The 15,765-nt window shown below is 44.3% G+C and overlaps 1 protein-coding gene across 4 annotated transcripts in view; it reads left to right on the forward strand.

Annotated features, from left to right (window-relative positions):
- The window catches only part of LOC138665137 (inositol hexakisphosphate and diphosphoinositol-pentakisphosphate kinase 2-like), an 80,957-nt gene that overhangs the window by 10,370 nt on the left and 54,822 nt on the right, over positions 1–15,765 (forward strand). For 2 of the 4 annotated variants that reach the window (XM_069752373.1, XM_069752392.1), the window contains exon 2: positions 12,898–12,964. The exons of the other annotated variants lie outside the window; for them this stretch is intronic. The gene's annotated coding sequence lies outside the window, so the exon portion shown is untranslated. The remainder of the gene's footprint in view (positions 1–12,897; positions 12,965–15,765) is intronic. 4 annotated transcript variants of the gene reach the window in all.

Consider the following 15,765-nt stretch of genomic DNA (forward strand, 5'->3'; position numbering starts at 1 on the left):
AATGAAATAACCAGAGATTACTCACTTCCTGAGCTCCGATCACACGGATTTTATCTGAAATGTGAAACTGCTTCGGAAGGGTTTAATATGTCATTGCACAAGTCGATACAGGTTAAAAGGCACCTATTACTCCCAAGCAGTTGGTGGAAATGCTTTTATAAATGTTGTTAAATTCATCTTTATGGGCCACATTGGAGGTTATTCTCTGGACTGCCGCTCCTGTGAGCTTTCTTAGTACGCTGCCGGACACGGATTGCCGTCTGTACGTCCCCAGTACGATCTACGTTACAGAAAAAAGTCCTTATACTCTCCTACTGCGCAGTCCGGTCCCATGGCCGTCGCTGGCCTTCATCCGCTGCCTCCTCTCTTCTTGTGATCGCTGTCCTCCCTCATACTTTGTGTGGATGACGCGTCCTACGTCACCCAGTGTCCTGCGCTCCTGCACAGGCAGAGGGCAGAGCAAAGTACTGTACTGCGTATGTGCAGGGAGAGGCCACGGAGTGCCAGCGTGTTATGGAGAGCGTATCGGGGATATATATATATATATATATATATTTCATTCATTCTAGTAACAGCAGGCTTACAGGTGCAGGCCCCTCTTTATATGGGGGAAATCCTGGTGACAGGTTCCCTTTCAGGTCCCTTCACACTGTGCTATATGTGCTGGACTCACTGGCTAACTTTGACCCTGGAGGGGAATTGCAAAGCATCAGTGGCATGGAGCATCCTTAGGGCAGGCGCATATGTATCGGATCGCACTCCGCCATCCTAGTCAGTGAGTGCATGGAAAACATCGGACTTTTCTCTGATGACATCTGAGTGCAGTTTGATTTTCGCAGACTGACACAATGAAAAAGATTAGAAAATGTAAAAAAAAAAAAAAAATTCTTTCCATCTTCGCATCCAAGAGAATTAGATGACACTCTGCTCAGTCTCTGATCACAGTTGATCGCAGTGTTGTCTGTATAGTCGGCCTGATTTTCTGCCCTCTGCGCACATAGCGTGTCCATCTACTAATCCAGAAAGTTCACATCCTCTCTCTGCTGTCATCAGAAATGAATCACACGTTGTTGGCTTACAGTTAATGGATGTAAAATCACGCTGCCAGCAGGCAATTTGTACTTAATTTCTAATAAAGTTATATGATGCTACAATTTGACTGCCTTACACCCTTGCAATAACACATAATTTTTACTATGGGGGATTATTACTAACTATTAATGTAAATGTCAGGTTTCCTTTCTGACCCAATCAGTAATAATGAGTGGCTGGCAGAGGCAAACAGTGTTTTTTCAAAGTTAAACATTTTTATGCTACTGGTAGTGATGCGCCAAATTTATACATTATATTTAATGACCTATATGGATGTTACACGGAAATGTGAAATCCTTTGACAATTCTACTAAGCACGGTATCATTCCAAAGTGACTGCGAATTATGGTAATTCTATCACTTAGATGTAAAACACTGCAGAATCCGCACAAAGAATTGACATGCAGTAATAATAATCTTAATAATAATAATAATCTTTATATAGCGCCAACATATTCCGCAGCGCTTTACAGTTTAACAGTTTCAAACACAAAAGTCATAAGTAACAACGTTAACAATACAATAATTAAAGCAAAATAAGACGACCCTTCTCGTGAGAGCTTACAATCTACAATGAGGTGGGGGAGATGCAAAGTACAGGTGTGTATTTACAATGATGTATTTACAATCATGGTCCAGCCATCTTCAGGGGGTGGGGGATAGATGGGGATAGTGAATGGGCTACACACACAAACATAAAATGACTTTGATTAGGGAACATGATAGGCCGCTCTGAACAAATGTGTTTTGAGCGAGCGCCTAAAACTATGCAAATTATGGATGGTCCTAATATCTTGGGGTAGAGCATTCAAGAGGATTGGCGCAGTATTTTCCACAGCATGTGCACTGCGGATTTTGTTTTCCATAGGTTTACATGGTAATGTACAACACATGGAAAACTGCTGCAGATCCGCAGCCAAATCCGCAATGTGTGCACACAGCCTAAAACAGACCCAGATGTTCAAACGATAAAGAAGCAACGCTCCGAGCTCTTGTGGAATACTTCCAGAACCAGCAAAAAGAAGCACAATTTATTATTTTTTTTAATCAATGATCTGTCTGACTTCTGGGATAAAAAAAAGCATAACTTTTTTAATTTTTTATATCTAAAACCCCACACCCTCCACTGATATATCCTCTTCAGGTTTTTCTGACAACGAAAGAATTACTGGATTTTATAAGTCCAAATAGGGACCCCACTTTAAATGTCAAGGGAAGAGAAGGCAAGGGGGAAGGTGGCGGGGCCCAAAAGTAGGCAATCAAGATCCCCGTGCTAGCTTTCCTTCTCTCGTGGCATCTACATCTTTTGCATCCTCTGGTTCCTCTCTTTTTTAGAGCAGAGCGCACCATGTTCTTACTGCTTCCAACGTCCAACTACCATAATTTTATAGATAATCATCTTGGCGCTCTCATGCATAAATTTGACTTGCAACTATTTAGCATATGATTAGTTATGTAGATTCTTGACAATGGCGCACATGAACTGCCCAATGTGTTACTGGCCTGTTGGGATGACAAAAATAAGGTGAAAAAAAAAAAATGTTGGCGCCGTGAAAAAACTCCCTGTACAATGTGATGCCAAGGGGTTTAAGGGAGGCGTTTGGCTCTGAGGCCAGATCTTTATCTAATGGCTATTATGTGCAGGAGCCAATCACAGGAATGATCCTTTCTCAGCTGACATCCTTTAAGGTCCTGAATGGTAATACAGCTGCACACTACATACTAGTTACTAGTAGGTAAAAAAGAAATCACCATACATAAAATACAAATAAAGAAAGAAAATTATAATAAAAACCATGAATATGGTTTTCCAAAATACAGAGGGAGTTCTAAAGACAGACTGAATTAGATTGTGAGCCCCATCTGGGACAGTGATGATAATGTGTGCTAAATGTAAAGCGCTGCGGAATATGTTAGCGCTATATAAAAATAAAAGATTATATTATGAATGATAAGCATTCCCATAACTTCAGTAGTGAAACAATATTTTGTTTCTCTTTTTTGGCCCATTGTTGGGATGACACCATGGTTTTCCAGAAGCCCCTTTAACTGTGGAGCTCATTCACTGCGTTCTGGGGACTTCATAGATGACCTCTGTATCATATGGACGGGTAGTCAGGATTCTTGTAAGAGCTTTGTGGCGGACCTTAAGGGTACGTTCCCACGATCGGGAACAGCTGCGTTTTGGTCGCAGCGCACTTGCACTTTGTCCAAACCGCTGTGTTCTGTGATACAAGCCTCATGGATGGGATTTATGGAGGTCCCATGCCCACTGTGCTTCTATTTGACGCAGCGTAAACGAGCCGCAGCATGTTAATTTCTATTGCGAGGCGCTAGTCTCCACAACAGAAATGTCCACAATAGAAATGTATTGAATGAGGTAAATCTGCATGGTTCTGTGAACACATGCGGATTTACCTGCGTGATCAGAATTCAGCGCTTTGGACGCTGCGAAAATATGGTGAGTCCAAAGCGCTGCTACTTCCTGATCGTGGGAATGTGGCCTAACCCCTTAGACGTATCAATTCATCCTGGTTGGGAAAGACTTGCCGTCCTTGGGTGTATGGATATGATTGATATTGATCGCAGTATTTAGGAGGCAGAGAGGGAGCTCCTCCCCTCAGATCGGCACCCACTGCGTCGTCATCGCGAGGGCCCAATTGTTGCCATGGTTACCTGACAACGTCATGACTGCATCCGGGTCACCAGAGCTAGCAATCTTGTTAGACTACGCTCAAAGCGCGATGTAACAAGCTTGTGTGTCAGCGCCAAACTGACAGTTATACAGCATTGCAATGCTTTATAACCGCAATCAAAGTGAAAGTCCCATAGAGGTAAAGTAAAAATATCAAAGAGAAAAAATATCAAAATAGTAAAAATAAAATATAATCTATATTGTACCCATGAGTAAGCTCAGAACTTCCGCATTGGAGTGCAGATCTTGCTGGAGTGGTTTAAGGGTATGTGCACACGATGCAGATTTAGTGCAGAACTGCAGCCGATTTTTCTGCTGCAGAAACATTGCAGAACTGCACTGATTTATAGTACAATGTAAATCAATGTCTTTCACTAGGGGGACTTGTCAGGGAGTCCCAAAAACACTGAACTTTAGGAAGGCAAAGTTTGACCAGCTTAGAGATGCCCTTAATCTGGTAGACTGGGACAATATCCTCAGAAATAAGAATACAGATATTAAATGGGAAATGTTTAAGAACATCCTAAATAGGCAGTGTAAGCGGTTTATACCTTGTGGGAATAAAAGGACTAGAAATAGGAAAAACCCAATGTGGCTAAACAAAGAAGTAAGGCTACTTTCACACTAGCGTTTTCTGCAATCCGTCACAATGCGTCGTTTTGCAGAAAAAACGCATCCTGCAAAAGTGCTTGCAGGATGCGTTTTTTCCCCATAGACTTGCATTGACGACGCATTTGCGACGGATTGCTACACGTCGCATCCGTCGAGCGACGGATGCGTCGTGCTTTGGCGGACTGTCGGGAGCAAAAAACGCTACATATAACGTTTTTTGCTCCTGACGGACCGCTTTTTCTGACCGCGCATGCGCGGCCGGAACTCCGCCCCCACCTCCCCGCACCTTACAATGGGGCAGCAGATGCGCCGGAGAAATGCATCCGCTGCCTCCATTGTTCAGTACGTTAAACGCTAGCGTCGGAATCTCTCCCCGACGCATTGCGACGGGGAGATTCCGACGCTAGTGTAAAAGAAGCCTTAGGCAATTAACAGTAAAAAGAAAGCATTTGCACTATTAAAGCAGGATGGCACCATTGAAGCTCTAAAAAACTATAGGGAGAAAAATACTTTATCTAAAAAACTAATTAAAGCTGCCAAAAAGGAAACAGAAGCACATTGCTAAGGAGAGTAAAACTAATCCCAAACTGTTCTTCAACTATATCAATAGTAAAAGAATAAAAACTGAAAATGTAGGCCCCTTAAAAAATAGTGAGGAAAGAATGGTTGTAGATGACGAGGAAAAAGCTAACATATTAAACACCTTCTTCTCCACGGTATTCACGGTGGAAAATGAAATGCTAGGTGAAATCCCAAGAAACAATGAAAACCCTATATTAAGGGTCACCAATCTAACCCAAGAAGAGGTGCAAAACCGGCTAAATAAGATTAAAATAGATAATTCTCCGGGTCCGGATGGCATACACCCACGAGTACTGAGAACTAAGTAATGTAATAGATAAACCATTATTTCTTATTTTTAGGGACTCTATAGCGACAGGGTCTGTTCCGCAGGACTGGCGCATAGCAAATGTGGTGCCAATATTCAAAAAGGGCTCTAAAAGTGAACCTGGAAATTATAGGCCAGTAAGTCTAACCTCTATTGTTGGTAAAATATTTGAAGGGTTTCTGAGGGATGTTATTCTGGATTATCTCAATGAGAATAACTGTTTAACTCCATATCAGCATGGGTTTATGAGAAATCGCTCCTGTCAAACCAATCTAATCAGTTTTTATGAAGAGGTAAGCTATAGGCTGGACCACGGTGAGTCATTGGACGTGGTATATCTCGATTTTTCCAAAGCGTTTGATACCGTGCCGCACAAGAGGTTGGTACACAAAATGAGAATGCTTGGTCTGGGGAAAATGTGTGTAAATGGGTTAGTAACTGGCTTAGTGATAGAAAGCAGAGGGTGGTTATAAATGGTATAGTCTCTAACTGGGTCGCTGTGACCAGTGGGGTACCGCAGGGGTCGGTATTGGGACCTGTTCTCTTCAACATATTCATTAATGATCTGGTAGAAGGTTTACACAGTAAAATATCGATATTTGCAGATGATACAAAACTATTTAAAGCAATTAATACAAGAGAAGATAGTATTCTGCTACAGTTTTATCTGGATAAGTTGGAAACTTGGGCTGAAAGGTGGCAGATGAGGTTTAACAATGATAAATGTAAGGTTATACACATGGGAAGAAGGAATCAATATCACCATTACACACTGAACGAGAAACCACTGGGTAAATCTGACAGGGAGAAGGACTTGGGGATCCTAGTTAATGATAAACTTACCTGGAGCAGCCAGTGCCAGGCAGCAGCTGCCAAGGCAAACAGGATCATGGGGTGCATTAAAAGAGGTCTGGATACACATGATGAGAGCATTATACTGCCTCTGTACAAATCCCTAGTTAGACCGCACATGGAGTACTGTGTCCAGTTTTGGGCACCGGTGCTCAGGAAGGATATAATGGAACTAGAGAGAGTACAAAGGAGGGCAACAAAATTAATAAAGGGGATGGGAGAACTACAATACCCAGATAGATTAGCGAAATTAGGATTATTTAGTCTAGAAAAAAGACGACTGAGGGGCGAGCTAATAACCATGAATAAGTATATAAGGGGACAATACAAATATCTCGCTGAGGATCTGTTTATACCAAGGAAGGTGACGGGCACAAGGGGGCATTCTTTGCGTCTGGAGGAGAGAAGGTTTTTCCACCAACATAGAAAAGGATTCTTTACTGTTAGGGCAGTGAGAATCTGGAATTGCTTGCCTGAGGAGGTGGTGATGGCGAACTCAGTTGAGGGGTTCAAGAGAGGCCTGGATGTCTTCCTGGAGCAGAACAATATTGTATCATACAATTATTAGGTTCTGTATTCACAAGATTTGCTCTATAGTGTTACTAAATGTCCCTCAGAAAAGGGGACACTGTACCATACACATTAATCTATATCACTAGAGGTGTGATCACAACCAAATAAATTGACCTCACCATGGTACAATATAAAATCACATTTATTAAAGTAATTAAAAACAACATATGAGTAACAAACAAGGGTACTGGAACCACAGAAAGAGGGACTTTTCTACCATAGGTTACCCACAAATATTGTATGGACTATCACAATAAATAAGAATAATATCTCACAAGGATGACATGCCTATATGTGCTGTGTGGTGCACATGCCAACCTGGCTATAATGATATGTAAAACTAGATAGCTAAACGCTAGTATTCCTAGTTTCCCAGATAAGCCATGCACCCCCAAGAAAAGGCATAGACAACCGAAAGATGATAAAATATACCTGATAGTTGACCAAAAAAGGGGGGTAAATCCATTGGTAAAATCTGCACAAAAAACGCATAAACGCACCTGCGGATTCTGCCAGGAGATGCAGATTTAGTGCAGATTTTATACAGAAAATTCTGCACCAAATCTGCATCGTGTGTACACAGCCTAAGAGTGCCATGTCACATTGGCAGAACCCCTGATGTGCCAGAACAGAACATGACGTCACTTTACAAACTACACCCCTCAATGAATTCATCTAGGGGTGCAGTGAGCATGCTGACATCACATGTGCCTCACAGAAATTTATCCCATTGGGCTGTGAAGAAAAAATAATTACATTTTTATAGCTAAAATGTTTTTTTTTTTTGTTTTTTTTAGCACCAAATTTAAAATTTTTATGAGGGCCAATAGGAAAAAATGTCCCTCTTACGGTAGTTTGTTGTGCAATTCTCCTGAACGCACCAATACCCTACATGTAATCAGGAACTACTTTTGAGGCACAGTGTAAACCTCAGAAGGGAAGGAGCGCCATAGTTCAGATTTTACTGTTATGGTTTGCAGGTGCCAAGATCCAGTAGGAAAGCCCCTTATGTGCCAGAGCAAATTTTACAAACTCCACCTCCTAATGAATTCATCTGATGGTGCGGTGATCATATTGACACCACAGGTGTGTCACAGAATTTTATATAATTGGGCAGTGAAGAAAAAATAATTGTTTTTACCACAAAAAAATTGTTCTAACCCCAGATTTTATATTTTCACAAGGAAAAATGGGTAAGAATGGCACCGAAACTAGTCACACAATTTCTACTAAATGTGAAAATACCCCATATGTGGCAGTATGGTACTGCTTAGCTATACGACGAGGCTCGGGAGGGACGGAGCGCTATTTGCCTCTTGGAGCTCAGATTTTCCTCGAATAGTTTGTGGACTCCATATACAGAGCCCCTAAGTGCTAGAAGAGCAGAATTCCCCCTCAAGTGACCCCATTTTGGAAATTATACCAAAACCTTTATCCTAAGTCACGTGACAAGGCTCGTTAAAAAGAGACAATTTGCATATTTCCCAAAGAGCATTGCGGCTTAAGTCTCCTCATCTCGGCATGCTTAACATGTCACTCTCCACAAGTAGAAACGTTACCCCTTGGATCCCACATCACATTTAGGATCACAGTTATCCTGTGCTGTACGCTGAGCATTTACATCGAGGATTCCATCTAAATCTCCAAATGACATGATTCAGATGAAACCCCTAGGGATCCATTCACTATAAAGTGTTACTCTGTGCTCTGCCTCTGTTCAGTGCAGTGCCCCAGAGACCTGGTCATTGCAGTATGGCACTCTGCCGCTAAGGAGAGTGGCGGTACGTCTGATGGCACTAAAGAGTTCTCCTGACCAGGTATCACCAGAACACATTACACTTCACACTCCGGCCACTAGGGGGAGAAAAAGGCTTTATTTATTGGGCCACTCCTCACACTGGTAAAACTAGGGGCTGGGGAGGAAGTTAGTTAGAAGCTGACTGGGTTGGAACCAGGCAACATCCTGTGGCAGGGGGTGTTGCAGGGAGAAGGCACAGGGGGGGGGGGTCCCTGTCAGGCGTGGGAACCTGGCAGGTGCCTAGCGAACAGAACGTAACAGAACCGCGCCTGCACACCCTGCGGTGGTATCCAGGAGAGAGACGAAGGGAAGGATATTGTGGAACAGTGTAAACGAGATCAGCACAAAGGAGAGCCAGTAAGAGTCGTGCCGAGAGAGAGAGGCAACATCTTACTGAGGCGCGTAGTCGGTGGCCAGATCACCGTAGGTGTAACTGACTTCAGGCCTTACTTCAAATTCAGCTGGACAGTTAATCAGAGGTTGGCTGTCTACCTTCTACACCTAGGGGGCAACATTGGGAGAGGGGCGTCTCTAGGGTCCCGGAAGACCTCCAAGCCTTCCCGTCAAACGGGTGGCGTCCTAGCCATAACATATCTGGGGGACGTTAGAAACAAGTAACATCTGGAACCAAAGAACGAGAGAGAAAAAGAAAGCTGTAGAGAACGAACGAGAGCAGCAGTTGTGAGGACTATTCCAAATGCTCAGCAGGGTAGGACTACAACACACAGGCGCTATTGGTAGGCAACGATTTCCATCTGCGAAGGAAACTCAGGATGTGCCCATCGGACCGGCCGGTCTCTGATAGCCTGGTTGAACGTGCTCTGGACTGAGGATATTGAAGCCTGCAGTAAAGAGGTAAAGAGACTGCAACCTTGTGTCCTCGTTATTGCCTGCACCTCACCCCATCACCATCTACCTTACTGGGAAGCCCTGGGGACATACTTCACCTGTGGGAAGGTATACCATCCAGCTGCCATTCCATCACCCCAGCGGACCCCACAGCAGCGTCGGTCATCCTGACCGAACACCACAGGTGGCGTCACGAACCCCTGACAGACTGTACTATCACCTTTATTGGACGCCCCTTAGCAGGGTCACGACCGGGTCCAGCCACCGTGACAACCGCATAACCGAGCAGAAAGGACCGGTACCGAGTGACTTGTGGCCCTGCGTCTGGGGGCGATCCATCAGCGTTGTCCTTTTCAGAAGTGCACAAAACTGTGGTCAACTGCACTTTTATGTACGCATAAAAACACAGACACTGCTGGATCACAGGTCATACTGTGTTCCCAGTGCCTCCATCTGCCTTGTATGTATTTCAGAGACTTAGATGGAAACCCCGGTGTAAGCGCTCAGCGTAGAACGCAGGATAAATGTGAGCAGAGCCTTACTGTGATGTTTGTGAGAGAGAATGAAAAAAATCAACAGCAAGTGAAGAATTGGTTTTGTGTATGTTTTATGCCATTTCTTGTGCAGTATAAGTGAATATGTGACCTTATTCTTTGGGTTGGTGCGATTACAACGATACCTGGTTTGTATAAGTTTTTGATGTTTGTCTGGTGTCACACACCAAGGCTATGTGCACACATTCAAGATTTTTAGCGTTTTTTTAGCGTTTTTCAGCCGAAAAACACTAAAAAAAACATACATAAGCATCCCAACATTTTTTAATGCTTTCCACATTTTTTGTGGACATGCTGCGTTTTTCCTGTGGTGGAATCGCATTCCGGAAAAAAACGCAGCATGTTCATTGTGTATTTATTGGTATAATTTTTTAAAAAATTTGTAATTTTTTTTCACTTATACTTAGTCCCTTATTATCCTTATTATAATCCACCTGTCCCCCCGCTATTCCCCAGCCTCTCCCCTGTGTCAAGCCCTTCACTGGCTTCCTATCGCCCAGAGACTCCAGTTCAAAACCCTCACACTGACATACAAAGCCATCCACAACCTGTCTCCTCCATACATCTGTGACATGGTCTCCCGGTACCTACCTACACGCGACCTCCGATCCTCACAAGACCTCCTTCTCTACTCCCCTCTCATCTCTTCTTCCCATAACCGCATCCAAGACTTCTCCCGTGCTTCTCCCATACTCTGGAACTCTCTACCCCAACACATCAGACTTGCGCCTACCATAGAAACCTTCAAAAAGAACCTGAAGACTCATCTCTTCCGACAAGCCTACAGCCTGCAGTGATCCTCAACCTACTGAACAGCCGCACAGCCAGCTCTTCCCTCTCCTAGTGTATCCTCACCCACCCCCTGCAGACTGTGAGCCCTCGCGGGCAGGGTCCTCCCTCCTTATGTACTCGTGTGCCTTGTTATCTGCTCATGTTTAATGTATTTGTCTATATTTGCCCCGTATTCACATGTAAAGCGCCATGGAATAAATGGCGCTATAAAAATGTATAATAATAATAAAATTATGGGATGTTCCCTTTTTTCCACTTTGATCCCAGGTATATTGCAATGCATTATACCTGTACAGAAACCTTCTTAGACCATGCTCTGAGAATGGTTTGAGCAGGTTTCTGTAGCTTGGTCACCCAGGGGTAACCATAACAATGAGCGGGCCCTTGCGATGACGTCCCTCCTCCTACGTCTCTCTTGCTGCCAACTAATTATTGTGATCGCTCTCGATCACAGCATTCGAGGAATTAAAGGGAACCTGTCACCCCGTTTTTTGAGATATAAATACTGTTAAATAGGGCCTGCGGTGTGCGTTACTATAGTGTATGTAGTGTACCCTGATTCCCCACCTACGCTGCGCAATACATTACCAAAGTCGCCGTTTTCGCCTGTCAATCAGGCTGGTCAGGTCGGGTGGGCGTGTTCACAGCGCTGTTTCTTCCTCAGCTTTATGTTGGTGGCGTAGTGGTGTCCGCACGTTGAGGTGACTAATCCACTGTGGGCACGTGAACAAGGAGCGCGCGATCTGCGCTATCACCCCCTGTCATCGGTGGGGCGGCCATCTTCCTGGGGCCGCGCGTGCGCAGATGTAGTGCTCTGCTGCACGGGGCTTCAGGAAAATGGCCGCGGGATGACGCGCGTGCGCACAAGAGATGCAAACTCGGCTTTGGGAAAATGGCCGCCGCGATCTCTTGTGTGCACGCGCGTCATCCCGCGGCCATTTTCCTGAAGCCCCGTGCAGCAGAGCACTACATCTGCGCACGCGCGGCCCCAGGAAGATGGCCGCCCCCACCGATGACAGGGGGTGATAGCGCAGATCGCGCGCTCCTTGTTCACGTGCCCACAGTGGATTAGTCACCTCAACGTGCGGACACCACTACGCCACCAACATAAAGCTGAGGAAGAAACAGCGATGTGAACACGCCCACCCGACCTGACCAGCCTGATTGACAGGCGAAAACGGCGACTTTGGTAATGTATTGCGCAGCGTAGGTGGGGAATCAGGGTACACTACATACACTATAGTAACGCACACCGCAGGCCCTATTTAACAGTATTTATATCTCAATCTCAAAAAACGGGGTGACGGGTTCCCTTTAAATACAGAAGGGTGGTGCTGGCAGGGCTGTGGAGTCTGAGTCTGAGCCCATTTTGGTGGAGTTGGTGTCATGGAAATTGAGGAGTCTGAGTCGGCGGTTTGGCTTTCCGACTCCACAGCCCTGGGTGCTGGCACAGTCCCTGGCTGTTACTGCAGGAGCTCGGCTGTTAGCTGCCCCGAGCTTCTGCTCTGATCGTGCAGTTTCTGCGCGATCATGCTGTCGTCGGCTTGCCAGATTGACTGAGCGATCATAGTGCTCTGTGTGTAGTGACCGATGGTGTGAGTCCTCACACCTCCTCCCATGCCGCTCAGTTGTCAGTACCAAACTGTCAGTTTAAAGTCATGACGGGCATAGCACGTCATGGTGCAAGGACTGACGCCTGCTCAAGGCGTTCCATGTCCGTCGTTTGGTGTTAATGGGTTAATATGCATCTGCCTTGAGTATTAGCTGTGTAGAATTGATAGTTTATTGTCTTCACTGGGTCCTAAATGACTGTCAGTAACAATATCTATACATTTTTATTTTAATGAGAAATTGTATTCTTATAAAGACTTATGTATTTTAAAGGAAGGGCTTCTGCTGTTCTGGCATATTAGGGGCTCTGCCAATGTGACATGGCACCCGCAAACTGTCCAGGCACATCTGCACTCCAATATGGCTCTTCTTCCATTTGAGCTTTGCACTGTGGGTGAACAGTATTTTTTGAGCACATGTGGGGCATTGCGGTACTCGGGAGGCAAAACAAATTTTGTGGTCTATTTTCTCCTATTATCACTTTTGAAAATGAAAAACTGTGGGCTAAAACATCTTGTTGTTCTTTTGCTAGAGAGCCAGTAACTTAGCTGTCTCCTTTCTGTTTGGTTTACTATTCCAGGGGGATCCGAATTCTGGGTCTAGGTCGATGATTCGGCTGTGGCGTCTACCAGCCACTCTCTTGCCAGGTATTGTCTCTTAACACCTTTGGCAGCTGCTGGCTAATAAGTAACATATGTGAAAAGCTCCCTCCTGATTAATTATAGTGGGCAGCCCCATTCAGATACACGATTCTCTGCCATAGAAATGTCTGCTGTGAGGATACCAAGTGTGGGCATGCTTTCAGGAAATGGCTGCTTGTATCCCGAGCATTTTGGGAATGACGGCTGTGCTGCGCCTGATTAGGAAGGAAAGTCCCGCCTCCCTGGCGATTTCACGGTATGAGGAGGCACGTTTTATAAGTGTTTATTTCAGCGTGTGCAAGGAGCATAACTAAAAGAGCCACCTTGTCCAAATGCAGCATTAGTGCTGCACAAGGTGGCTCTTTTACAAACGCCTGGAGGGGGGACAGGTTCCCTTTAATCTAACCCGAGCTCCTGCAGGCAATTACTGTACATTCTACAGTAACATAGGCAGTACAGTATTCTGGCCGAGTGATGCTTGGAAACCCACCCATTCTTTTTTAATTGATCACTTCAGTCTTGTGACGTCAGCTCAAACTTTTTTTGTTTTTCTTAAATTTTATGGATTTTTTTTTTTCAAATTTTACAGGAAAAGAAAAAATAATTAAGCATTTTAGAGTTTTCACTATCATTTATAGGTTAACAACCAATCTTTTACTATAGTACTAGTTAAACATTTTCAAGTAGATAAAGAGTAACCTGCACACCCATCGGACCGGAACGCCACCCCGGGTGAGTATAATAAGACTTATTTTTCTTATCTTGCAGGTCGGACCAGAGGCTTATCTATAACATTATAGACTGCTGTAGATAAGCCCTGAAAGGCATTGGCTGCATCTTATATCGCCCAAAACTGCTGACAGGTTCCCTGTAATTGAAAGAGCTGAGGACTTAATAGGAGATTCACTCCAAAAACTTGCTTAATGAGGAGTTGGACTATCACCCAGAATGGTTTAATCAGTGGACAGTCCCCAAAAATGTGATATATAGAACCTGTAGGGAGGACACAATTCCAGCCAAGCGCAGACGTCTTTAGGGTCCTGCACATTCACCTTTAGGCCATGTGCAGTGCTCCGAGGTGTGTGCCCACCTCATCCTCGCGCACACAATCTCTCTTACAAGCCCCATCCAGGGACGTTCTGTGCCTGGACCATAAATGAGCATATGGGAAGAGAAGGGCTGTGTTTCCAGTGGTGACTTGGCCAGGATGCTGGACCACCCTGATGACTTGGGGTCACGGATTTACAGGCAGTCAATTAAAAAAAAAATAACGCTACAAAATGATACATCGTTTAGCTTGGCTAGAAACACTATTTATCATGTAATTGCCCACAGGAGCATAGGGACAACTTAATTGTCCATTTACTCATGGCAGGTTCCCTTTAGGGTATGTGCACACGTCAGGATTTTTTCCTGACAAAATCCTGAGATTTCTGCCAGAAATCCGCGTTTTTTTTTGCGCGGATTTCTCGCGGAAATTGCACGTTTTTTGCGCGGATTTTTTTGCGGAATTTTTGCTGATTTTTTTTTTTTTTTTTTTTTCCGGAATGTCATTATGGCTTAGAAATCCGCAAAAATTCCGGAAAAAGATAGAGCATGTCCGGATTTTTAGCGGTAAGCGCTTTTTTTTTTTTTTGCTGAAAAAAACGCTTACATCTGCACAAAAAATCCGGAATGCATTCTAAATGATAGGATGCATAATTTTAGCGTTTTTAATGCGGAATTATAGCGTTTTTATAGCGAAATTCCGCAAAAAAAAACGCTAAAAATCCTGACGTGTGCACATACCCTTAAAGCTAGTGACGTAGAGATGAGTTGAGGTGAATAAGGGGCGGCTGGGGAGGCCTGATGCCAATGAATGCGCTGGAACCTCTTCAGGAATTCTCTCACTCCTCTGTTTCTTGCCCTTGTGTAACGCAGCAGGACTGCAAGGTGGCGTCTGTCATTGGGGAACATGGTGACGAGATGCCCAATTACCCAGAGATCTGACCACTGCTTTCCCCTCTGGTGTCAGCTGCAAGGAAACACTGATCTGCATCAGCCAGGACCGGTGTGCATTTCTATCTGGACATGAGATGGTTAAAGGAGTAAGCTGCTGTGCAGACATATGGGAATTGTCTCTAATGATGGGCCTCATTGTGTTCTTGTATAATGGGAATGTAAAATGTCAGTTGGATTGTTATATAGTCAGCTGTCAAATCTGCTCCAAAAATGCATAAAAAAAGGGAAAACGGAGCAGAAAACGGAGCAGAAAACGGAGCAGATCGCTATTGTGGAAAACATGTTCTAAAAAAGAAGTGGGAACGTAACACAATCTCCAGCATAGTAAAGCGCCTGCTAAGGAGATCGGATTTTACACTTTTCTTTTCCTTGTTGTGGATATTTCTTTGTGCGGAAATGTACAAGTGCTTCTCACTAAACTAGAATATCAAAAAGTTCATTTATATCAGTTCTTTAATACAAAAAGTGAAACTCGTATATTATATTATTACAAACCCAGTGATCTATTTCACGCGCTTGTTTCTCAATGTTGAGGATTATGGCTTACACTCTGTGTATGTATATAATATATAATTTATTATATATATATATTTTTTTGTCTAAGGATCACTTCCGTCTGTCCTGTCTGTCTGTCAAGGATTTTCATTGGTCGCGGCCTCTGTCTTTCCTGGAAATCCAAGTCACTGATTGGTCGCGGCAAAATCAGCGACAGACACAGACTGGAAGAAAATGGCCGCTCCATACTCCCCGCGGCGTAGACAGTGTCGCCGGCGCCCGCTCCATACTCCCCTCCGGTCACCGCTCAC

Source organism: Ranitomeya imitator, chromosome 1 (genome assembly GCF_032444005.1).
Source record: "Ranitomeya imitator isolate aRanImi1 chromosome 1, aRanImi1.pri, whole genome shotgun sequence".
NCBI lineage: Eukaryota > Metazoa > Chordata > Amphibia > Anura > Dendrobatidae > Ranitomeya > Ranitomeya imitator.